This window comes from Humulus lupulus, chromosome X, assembly GCF_963169125.1.
Source record: "Humulus lupulus chromosome X, drHumLupu1.1, whole genome shotgun sequence".
Lineage (NCBI taxonomy): Eukaryota > Viridiplantae > Streptophyta > Magnoliopsida > Rosales > Cannabaceae > Humulus > Humulus lupulus.
The window spans coordinates 37,973,897-37,983,771 of NC_084802.1; positions in this window are offsets into that span (position 1 = coordinate 37,973,897).

Consider the following 9,875-nt stretch of genomic DNA (forward strand, 5'->3'; position numbering starts at 1 on the left):
CTCGACCATTGCAATATCATTAATGAACGAGGAATTAGCATAGCAACTTGTTGCAATCTTCTTGATCAGAGCCGACATCCCGGGAATCCGCTGGATAAGTTTCATCCTCAAATGCCACATTACAGAATCCAAGATTTGGTTAAACATTTGCCCCCCCACCCCCCCAAAGTTTATCCCAGTGCGACTGTAGCACCCTAGGTAGCCAAGACCGTTACACTGTGTATTTATAAAGGTGCAAGACTTGTTAATCAAGTCATTTAGTTAGAAATGTGTTACAAAAACTATAATTGAACCAGGGTTAAAAGATTTTGGTCATAAAAGATAATTTCATTTAAATAAACATTTTGTACATGGGATCCCAAAAGAAATAGAGTTTAAAGGACAACTTACAAAATTCCAGGATATATACAACTACTGGCCACTCTACGGGAAAAATAGACATTTTAGGTTCTCTTGTCCCTGTACCATCTCTCAGTCGTGGTGGCCGATCAGCTGACTATGTACATTCAGCCCTAGAGCTCTCCAACTCAGGACTGGTCCACCTTGCCCTTGCCTTTACATGCACCACGCAGCACCCGGGAGCAAAGGCCCAGCAAGAAAGCCATGTTACAGAGCATAAATGATAATCAACAGTCAAATATTTCACAAATTATCACTCAGATATACAATAGGTCATATTGCCCACATAATCAAAGACATCAAACTATAAGCCAATAATCAGTCATCCAGATAACAAACTTGTCATAATCATTAGTTAAACAACAATAAACATATCACACAATATCCAGGGTCGACGCCCTTAGGCCGCACCCTCTGATTATCCCACTGACTCTGGCTCGCTTAGGTCGAGCTCAGTAGTTATGTACTTAACCTCAGCTACCAATGGCCGAGCTGCGCCCTGTGCACAATTATTGATTCCAGCACTCTTAGGCCATTTATCACATGTCCCCATGGCATAATACCATCTTATGACATCACATACCAATATAGGGAACTCTTAGTCCCAACATAATCACAACACTGGGTGTAGTTTCTTACCTTTGATTCCGATTGCTTTGATTAATGAAAACGAACTTCAAGAAACGAACTTCAAGCACGATCCCATCCAAGCCCTAGCGTACACCTAGTCACAACCGTAAAATAGAACCATCATTAAACTTCAATTACATAACCTAACCTCGGGACCAATCTCGAGCCCACGAGAAGCCCCAGTTCCACCAAACGGGGTGGTGGAATCAAACCTCGAGCCCCCGAGCGAAAACCCTAAGAAAAATACCCAAAAATCCATTTTTGAAGGCAGGGTAGCGCTACAACGCCACAAGGAGGGTGCTACAACACTATAAACAGAAACAAAATCCCCTAGAAAATCCAGGCATAGCGCTGTAGCGCTCTACTGCTAGCGCTATAGCGCTAAAGACAACACCAGAAATCCCCTGAGTTTTTCCTTCGAATTTCCCCAAGCCAAAACTAAATAAATCCCCTCCAAACCTCAACCACACTTCAAATTAAGCCTACCATCCACTAGATCTCATCCCACATGGCCCAACAACATCAAACTTGGCCACATGCATCATTAAACATAGAAAAACAAGAATTGAGTTTGAAGCTCAAAAACTCAATAGAAAAACCAGAAACAACCCATAAACTCAAATGATCAGGTCTAGAATTATTACCTTTAATGGAGAATTCGACCCTAGGTTACCCTCTATGCCCTTCTAGCCTTTAGCTCCTCAGTTCCCAAAGCTCAAATCCCTTAATTTCCATCCAAAGTTCAAGTTCAAAAATCAACTCCAACAAAACTCAGAAAACTCATCAAATGTTTTAAACTTTACCTTAATTGGGTAGCTAATTCCTACTAAATCTTCTAGCTTCACCAAGAACCCAAGCCCCAAACCCTAGCCTAAGCTTCCTCTAAGTTACAGCTTCAAAAATCCTCAAGGAGAGTGAGAGAGGAAGTGATTGATAGGGAGAGAAAAAAGAGACTCTGTTTTTCTTCTTTCTTTCTTCCTTTTCTTTCCTTCAGCATCTAACACATTCTACAAATCCCACTAAGTCTATAAAGGCAGAAAGACCCTTATCCTCTTTTTAACCATCAAATGACCATTTTTCCTTCCCATTAAAACCTAAGCCTTTAAACATTTTAAGGGCATTTTGGTCATTTGTTCCCAATTCCTGCTAATTCCTCAACTGTCCCTAATAATTAAAACTTAAATTCTGTCACCTAACTAATCACCAATTATTTTCCTCAATGTCCAATAGTCTCCAATATATTTCCCAAAAATCCAGAAATACCCCCAGGCTCCCCCGAGCCGAGTATAAACCCCCGCTGTGACTATTTCGCTAAATCGCTCACTAGGATCGCCTTGAGTCACAAGCTGCAAATATATCCACAAAATAATGTGGTCTTAACAATTTATCGCAAATAATTAAATTTATGCCCTCAACGTGCCAAAATTACGAATATGCCCTTATAATCTAAACAGGGCCTACGTGCATACTAATGCTCATAATCATGCATCTCATATATCCATATAATCATATAAGCATGCTTATCACATAATCATGCATTAGATAATTTAAATCACATATAAACCAATTATGCCCTCCCGGTACACTAATCAAGGCCCTTAAGCCTTATTGGTAAGTTTTGGGTCGTTACAGTGACCAACATTGAATAAACTAATACACTTCAACCAGGTTAACGCCAATTCAACTTCTGATTTTTACAGCTCATAGTATCACCCTTATAGGCAATAATCACACCTTCTCGATTGTGTAACTAATGACTTTTGAGTTTCTTAGGCGTCTGACACGCTTCTCTGCACAACCATCATTATACCTTTTTAGCGAAAATAGGAAACTTTCACCAACCTACGTGTGTGACATCATATCAACCCAAAAAGTCATGATGAAATATCTTAGATGACATCATCTTCTCGCACGCGATCCATTGCCTATAAATAGGCCTTTACCTTTCTTCTAATTTATTTCTCTTTCAAATTTCTTAAACTTTTACTCTCCGAAATTCTCTCAAACCCGAATCTCCATTCTCTCCTCATGACCTTAAAATTTTCCCAATTCCTTTCTCAAATTCTCTATAATAGTAAGTTTCTTGAACTTTTATTTGTGTTTGCATGATTTCTTGGAAATTTTACACTTCTGTGTTCTTGATGTTCTTGATCTTCACGTGAAAACTTCACTTTTTTTTCTTGTAAAATCCAATGATTTTCTGGGAAAATATTTGTTTGGGAAGTAGGAAAATGATTTAGGCTTCAAGATATACTTGATCGTGTTGATACATCGAGAAAATTCTAAAAAATTGAGGGGATATGGCATGTTGTTTTCTGGAAAAAATGGTGGGAACTTTCCCTCCAAAAGGTAAGTGAAAAGTTTTCATGAAAAACTTTTTAACTGCCTTTTGGATTTATCCTAGATTTTGCTCGAGCGCAGAATCGTGTTGCTCGAGAAACTCACATTTATTAGGTACACACATAAGCTAGCTGAATAACTCACTTCTTCTCTACCTATTATTAGATGTACACACGCAATCACTGGGGAAGTGATTATTAGATATTTTGCCAAGCCCTGAGATTTTTCCATTTTTAAATTCAAAGCATAAAAACCTTTAAATTCCAATACCATTATTTTATATAATTATATAATAAAACAAAATCCTTATTAATTAATTAAATAAATATAATATAATATATATTATAAACAAATTTCATATATAACGAAATCTGTTTGATTAAAATTTTATATATATAATTATAATTATATTTAAACAAAAATTAATTAATTAAATCATTTATTAAAATTAAATAATTATAATTTGGACCTTGATTTAATACCATTTATCAATTTGACACAAATTTTCCATTATTAATAAATTTTCCCAAAATTCTCCTTTCTTCTCTAAATTCCACATCTTAGTTATATTGTCCAAAATTGGCACAAAACAATTTTGACAATCCTAATTGATAATTAAATCAATTAATCGAGACTATCTAGATGAATAAATCAAAGACATTGTGGGGACCATGGACCCATAAATTAAGCACCAATAAGTTAGTGTAAAATTATTATCGAATAATTTCACTAACTTATTAATTCCTCGTGACTCTACTAAAGACTCAAAATTGCACTCTTGAACTCATAGAATGCTTTACACTTATAGTAAATACATTATCCATTGTTATAACCATAATTTGTCATTCAATCCTCTATAGATGATCTACAAATGAGTCGGGTACAAATTGTCATTTTACCCCTCATTGTATTTTATCCTTAAATAGCACTAAGTTCCTTGTAAATGATATTTCCATGAACTTTAATCACAGAAATGAGTACTCAATCATTTAACTCGTTGAATCGAGCTATATGGTGATCATCATTTCACTTCTTGCTAGAAGCTATAGATGTTCATATCTATGATTAACACTCCCACTCAATTATACTACCAAGTCCCTAAGATGTAAGTATGGGCTAGTCCGTAGGGTAAGCTGGTAACAAACAAATAAAAGGACTTGAATTATACAATAAGTTAGAATACTAACCATTCAGAATTGAGATTGAATTGACCTATGATCAACTTCATGATATGACTATATTAGATAATAACGATACATTTACTTATCTATCTAAAGTCAATATCGGTCCAGTCCGATGTAACAAATACATCCGATCTTATCTACTTTGCTAATGTTCTAGAAAGAACATAACACTATAATGTGTAAGTAGATCATATTGTAGATTGGAAAGACAGAAAAATTGCAGGCTTCTCGTGACGAGGGACAATCTGAGGAGGGTTGGTCTGCTTGATACCCAACAAAACGACGGAAGTACTACTGAGGGTACATCTGGTGGAAGATCTGCCAATATGACATTTGGCGATTAGGTGGGGTGATATGAACAGCCCCAAGCGACCCTTGTTCCTCATAGGGGGAAGGCAACAAAGATTAGTATTAGGGAGCAAGAGGATGCTCCTCGCCCAACGACTCTAGCACCTTTCGCAGACAAAGGGAAGGGCAAGAAGGTGCTGGAGGAGGATGATGATCCTCTCGATATGTCTTCCTCTTCTGATTTCGACAAGGAATTCTTATGTAATATAGGTTGTTTGTGAACTGTTTAATATTGTTGAATGTTGAAATAGGCTCTTTGTTCCTACTCATTTTATATCTTTGATATTTTCTTATGTTCATCTTTTTTCTGTAGCAATGTCTGAGTAAGACATATTTAACCTCTACGTTTCTCCTCCATCCTCGACCAAAGGAGGCATGAAAAGAAATGTGGCTCCTGAGGCCGACTCAAGCAAAGAGTCTGCTGCCAAGCAACCAAGGAGCGATTCGCCTGTTCCCGCCTCTCCAGCGCCACCCCCTCCATCTTCTCTCCTCTAGACTCCCATTGGTGGTTGGGAGTATCTTGCTAGCCAACCTTCTCCTTCTCCTGTTGGCTGACTAGCCATGGACCCAAATGCTGCTCAGATCGAGCGGGCAGAAGGGAAATTGCAGGTTTTGTGGATGCCATCTCCTCCTGGGCACTAGATGTTGCACAACACTGCATGAGTATTGAATCGTTCATAAACCACGAGCATTCGTTGGTGGACTCGGGACTTGGTCGTGCTATGTTTAAGATTCTTTCGGTAAGTATTTATTTCTATTTTTAAATTTATTGTACAAGTTTCCTATTGCTCTTGTAGGGTATGATAACTCTCGCCAATACCCGAGCTGAAACACTCAAAGTTGCAGAGTCATCGAAGAGTTCACGGGCAAGCGTATAGAACTTCAAGGAATAAAAAACTATCAACTACAACCTCTGCAAGGATCTTTAGGATGATCTGAAGGAAATAATCATCGAGGTCAAAAACAAAGGCAAGGTGATTAAGGAGCTTGAGGAGACAAGGACCAAGCAAAAGCACCAGATCAAGGAGCTTGAACAGAGGAAGGCAAACCTCGAGGAGATGAAGTAGCTGGAGGCAGAGCAGCAGAAGCCGACGGATGTGAAAAAACTACTCGTGGAGGAGCTAGCCAAGGAGAATGATTCACATTCCTCCGACCTAACAAGGTTCAGGAGTCCAACTTCGACTACCTGCTCGCCAACCTTCTGGACAAAGAGATACTAAATGCTTAGACCGCGAGGAGGAAGAGTTAGTTGCTGCTTCCTCAAAAGTCTCCTTCAATCCTAATGGTGAACTGAGGCTCGAGCAGTAAGATACTGAGGTGGTCAAGCCTTGAGAGGGGGGGGGGGGGGGGGGTCCTTGGTAGTATTATTTTTCTTTTTTCTTTTTCGACACACCAGGACCATCAAGTTCGTGGAGTAAAAACATTGGCGCTGACCGAGCAGCTTTTAATCTCGGATATTTTTTTAATAATGTTCCTGCATTACATACAATATACTGCTCTTTAATTTTGACTAGATATAACATTTTAAATTCTATATGTGTTTTCAAACTTTTTTGCTTGTGCATAACAAACAAAGTTTTTAGTTTCCATGTTCTATATGAACAAAGCACAACACTTTATAAATTTTGAAATATTTTCTAAATACTACTGAGTTGTACCTTTTTTCCTCATTTGCTTATGTGATATTATGTATACTCTATATGCCCACCAAGTGATAGAGGATGGGAGTCCTTGGTCACTTGCCAATTAGCTGGTCTTAGTCGAGCTAATACAACTGCTTGAATTAATTTCAAAAAGTAGTATACCTGTACGTTGTTAAAGAATCTCACATGTTAAGAAATACTTGTTATAATAACAAAAGTTGGCAATATTGAGTGTGTTTAGCATACTCCCTTGTAAATATCTCGTAATAACATGGACAAAATGTGTCTATTGAATTAAAAATTCTACGAGCAATGAATGTTTTGAATAAAAACATCAAGAATTGGATTAATCAAAGGTTACTGGTCGTATTTAAGGGCAAAACGTGCCTGATAACCAAATAACAAAAAATTGTCTAACTATTAATTGGTGTTAAAAAAATGGGAAATACGTGCCTTACAACCAAAAAATAAATATAGAATAAAATAGGGGGCAACAATCATGCCTTACAAGTAAAATAAATTTAGAACTATGCTAGTCGGAGTAAGTGGGCAAAGCGTGCCTTTCGACCAATGTTTATTGATAATATTTTCACAAGTGTTCACCATTCTAGTATCTTGTGTCTAGTTCACCATTCAATTGAGAAAGTTTATATGTTCATGGATGTAAAACATCTACGATTTGGTATGGTCTTTCCTAATTGGGTCCTAAAACTCATGTTGTAGAGTCCTTATTTTGTGGAACACTTGTCGCAATACTAGATCTCCCTGGGAAAAATTTCTTTCTCTGACACGAGAATTAAATTATCTGGCCACTTTCTACTGGTAAGAAGCCACTCGCAATTGTGATTTCTCGCTTTGTTCATCGATCAAGTCAAGGGTTTCAGCTAACAATTGGTGGTTTTGTTCTTGGTCGTACATACTCCTTAAATGTGATGACGGGGGGGGGGGGGGTTAACTCAATATGTATCATAGCTTCATATCAATAGGCTAAGGAGAATGGGATATGGCCAGTTGAGGTACAAGCAGTAGTACGATATGACCACAACACTTGGTAAAATGTTTAACCAATTGCCTTTAGCCTGCTTGAGTTTCTTTTTCATTGTATCCTTCAAAGTTTTGTTGATAGCTTTTACTTGTCCATTTGCTTGAGGATGTGCCATTGCCGAAAAGCTTTTACTGATACCATGCCGAACACAAAAGTCTTTGGTAGTCCATATCTGCAGATGATATTCTTGACTACAAAATCAAGCACCTTCTTCAAAGTAATGGTTGCCAGTGAATCTGCTTCAATCCACTTAGTAAAATAATCTACCGCGACCACTAAAAATTTTACTCCACCTTTTCCTATTGGTAGTTGTTCGATTAAGTCAATACCCCACACCGCAAAGGGCCATGGACTTTTCATCTGTTTAAGTTTGTTGGGAGCTGCTCTAGGAATTTTGGAGAATCTTTGGCACTTGTCACATTTTTGCACATAACCCATTGAATCTTCATTCAACGCTGGCCAAAAATACCATTGTCGCATTATCTTCTTAGCTAGACTCTGCCCCCTGCGTGATTGCCATAGAATCCTTCATGCACTTCAATCATTAGCAAATCTGGTTTCTACTCTAGTAACACATTGAAGTAGAGGCATCGAGTATCCTCCTCTGTACATCACTCCATCAATGATTACATATCTAGTAGCTTGCCTTGAAATTTTTCGAGCCTCATTTATGTCTTGAGGTAAAATTCCTTGCTCTAAGTATGTTGTGATAGGAGTCATCCAGGAGTGGGTGTTATTGAACAATAGCATTTTTTTGTTTCATTTATACTTGGTCGGGCAAGACGTATTATGTTTACAGTATTGATATCTTTGGCACTTACCAATTTTTCTAAGGCATCAACTTTGGAATTCTGGTCACGAGGCACCTTCTGTATGGTAAAATATTTTAAATTGTGCCAGAAAATCTTTAACTTTGCTAAGGTAAGAGGCCATTTTAATGCCTTGTGCCTGGTATTCGCCCAATACCTGATTCACGACCAGTTGTGAATCACTGTAAATGTCTACTACTAGAGCTTTAAAGTCCCTAGCAAGTCTCAGTCCTGCTAGGAGAGCCTCGTACTATGCCTCATTGTTTGAAGCGTTGAAACCAAACTTAAGTGCGCAGTGAATACGATGCCCTTCAGGCGTAGTAAGGATAAGTCCAACTCTAAAGTTGTGTTTGTTTGAGGATCCATCCACAAAAGACTTCCATATTGGCAAAATTTCCTCATCATTCTCTGGATTCTTTGGTTGCTCATTTTCCTCTGGTATTCCAGTGGACTTAGCAATAAAATATGCTGAGGCTTATCCTTTGATAGCAGTTCTTGGCTAGTATGTGATTTCATACTGCCCTATCTCTACTGCCCACTTAAGTAGTTGACCAGATGTCTCCGATTTTTGTAACAACTGCCTGAGAGGTTGATCAGTTAGTACTGTGATAGGGTGAGCTTGAAAGTAGGGCCTTAATTTTCTTGTTGCTAGCAGCAAGCAGTAGCCTAATTTTTTGATCAAGGGGTATCGCATTTTTTCTCCAATCATCCTTTTGCTGATATAATACATTGGATGTTGGATTCTGTCTGTTTCTCTAATAGGGGCTGCACTGACAACATGTTCCATAACTACTAGATATAGGCAAAATGTTTCCCCATCAATCAGCTTTGACAAGACTGGTGGTTGTACTAAATGATCTTTGAGTGCTCGTAAAGCTTCTTCACATTCTTCTTTCCACTCAAACTTGCTATTGCCCTTTAGCAGGTTGAAAAATGGCACACATTTATCAGTTAATTTTGAGACGAATCTACTAAGAGCTTCGATCCGTCCTGTTAGGCTTTGTACCTCTTTTATCTTCGTCAGGGATTTCATGTCAATTGAAGCTTTGATTTTCTATGGATTAGCTTATATGCCTCATGCATTTACAATAAAGCCAAGGAACTTGCCCGAGCCCACCCCAAATGAGCACTTTAAAGGGTTAATTTTCATATCGTAATGCTTTAGAATGGTGAAGCATTCTGCTAGATCCGCTACGTGCCCCCAACCTTTTTTGACTTTATCAGCATATCATTGTTGTAGACTTCCATGTTGTTGCGTATCTAGTCTTTGAACATCATATTTACCAGTCGCTGGTATGTCACACCAGAATCTTTGAGTCCAAAAGGCATTACTTTGTAATAGTATAAGACTATGTCGGTCTTGAAGCTGGTATGCTCCTCGTCAGGAGGGTGCATGTTGATTTGATTATACCCTGAGTAGGCATCCATAAATGTAAGGATTTCATGTCTTGTGGTGGTATCGACCAGCTAGTCAATT